Source organism: Diachasma alloeum, unplaced genomic scaffold, assembly GCF_001412515.2.
Source record: "Diachasma alloeum isolate Michigan unplaced genomic scaffold, Dall2.0 Dall_scaffold_00243, whole genome shotgun sequence".
Classification (NCBI taxonomy): Eukaryota; Metazoa; Arthropoda; class Insecta; order Hymenoptera; family Braconidae; genus Diachasma; species Diachasma alloeum.
In genome coordinates, this window is record NW_021680394.1 from 255,583 (window position 1) to 257,621 (window position 2,039).

Genomic DNA, 2,039 nt, shown 5'->3' on the forward strand with positions numbered 1-2,039 from the left:
GAGAGAGAGAGAGAGAGAGAGAGAGAGACTATAGGAAGGTAGCGTACGTGCGAGAGCGAACGGATGAGGTAGCTACGTGAAATGAAAAAAAAGAGCTCACGAAAAGGTACTAAGTTTTCTTATTTTCGACTGTAGTTAATCGAATTCCGAATTCTGGAGCGCCTTTGTAATTGTTTTCCTAACTCTACGCCATTTGAAGCGCATTAAAATCGGGAATCTCATTCACCGAAAAGGTAGCAAAATTAGCTAGGGAGCTTAAATCAGCCACGGGGCTGATTTACCGGAAGGGAGCATTTCTAGCCCGGAAATGGAGGTTTTCTCCAGGTAAATAGGTAGCTTACGGTCTCCAATAATTTCCAAAATAATCGGAAGCTTATTCATGAACGTAAGAGAACTTAGATAATTTTATTGTTCTGGAATCCAACCATAAAGTAAAGATAACTAAAAGATAGCGTGGCCATGCACAACCGGATCCAAAACTCAACCAACGCTAGAGAGCATTAAAACGCGAAAAAGGTAGCATCAGAACAATTCAGGTAGCATCATTTTTTCTCCAGAACTCTTGTGAGTCGGAGAAATATAAAGAAATAGGTAGCGTAGAATAATTATGTAAAAAGAGCGAGAAAAAGTAGCAAGCAGAAAGGTAGCAATGAAGCAGGTAGCGAGTTGCATCAATCGCCGTAGCGAGACGCATAAAGCATGAAATTTAGCCCAAAAGTTACGGTAGGTAGCATTATTACTATTTGAACTTATTCAGGTAGCGTAATTATCATTTAAATAATTTCAGGTAGCTTCCAGGGAGCATTTGGGTTTGTTTGAACAGTTTTCTGCCCTTCAAATCATGAGTATCGGTGTTGGCGTCATTCCGAGAGGTAGCGACGCCATTCCGCGCGGTCCAACCGTTTTACCGGAAAAACGCACTAATTCACTGTTAATCACCTGTAAATAAGGATAAGTACACGAGTACTTACCATCGTCTGGGGTCTTGATTTCTGACTGAATTTTGATCAGGGGGGCCTCGATAATTACCTCGAGGAGAACTTGTTCAGGGAGCTAAATCGACTCGTACCTCACTCTTGGTCGTCCGGGTGGATACTGTAATGGCCACTCTCGCGTAGGTCCCCTCGGGCTTGTTGGCATAGATGGGCATAGTGGTGCAAAGTCTGGGGGAGCCTGGCCCCGTGCGGTGCTGACTCGAGTGTGGTTGGAGACGCGAACTATCGATTCCCGGGGTAATTGAGCGCGAAATATTTAAACGTTTAAATTTGAATTTTTATATAATTGATTCTAATTATTTCAACTGAACAAAACTGTAATAACTCGAACTCAAGGCGAAATTGAGATGGCTGAGCGGGTCTTCACTCCATCTACAACCGGAATAAGGTAGCTTATCTACAGAGGGCACTCTCCGGAGAGGAGTTAGGACTTTACCAACGACAACTCAAACGCGAACTTAACTAAACTAAAAGCCCAATGGCGATCCGTTTCGACGACTGAGCAATCGTCTCCACGGCCTTTCATCTGAAAGTCCTAACACTCGCTCAAGGGAGCGCAAGCATTTCAACTCGACCTATGTGCTCACTCTATCGACAAATCAAAAAGGGTTACAGGAAACACTGGGTAGTTCATTATCTTATCCAAATATTCCACGGTGATATCCTGATCCTTAACCGAATTTACGTAGGAACATTTCAAAAATACAAAAACTCTAACTGAAAAAAACTGACTCGAAAAAAAAAGAAATATCTGCAAAATATCTGGTTTATTTAATGAAGTTATTTAATGAATATTGTTCTAAAATTTTAGGGAATCGATTCACGCGATAGGTAACCAATTTAAGTAGTTCTCCGAAGTAGAGTTAACTCCACTTCGGTAGAGTTAACTACTACTAAGGTAGCAGGTAGCTCTCATTTTCCGTATAGATTTTTATTGCAAAGAAAAGGTAACGGTATAAATTTTTACTCTCTCTCTCTCTCTCTCTCTCTCTCTCTCTCTCTCTCTCTCTCTCTCTCTCTCTCTCTCTCTCTCTCTCTCTCTCT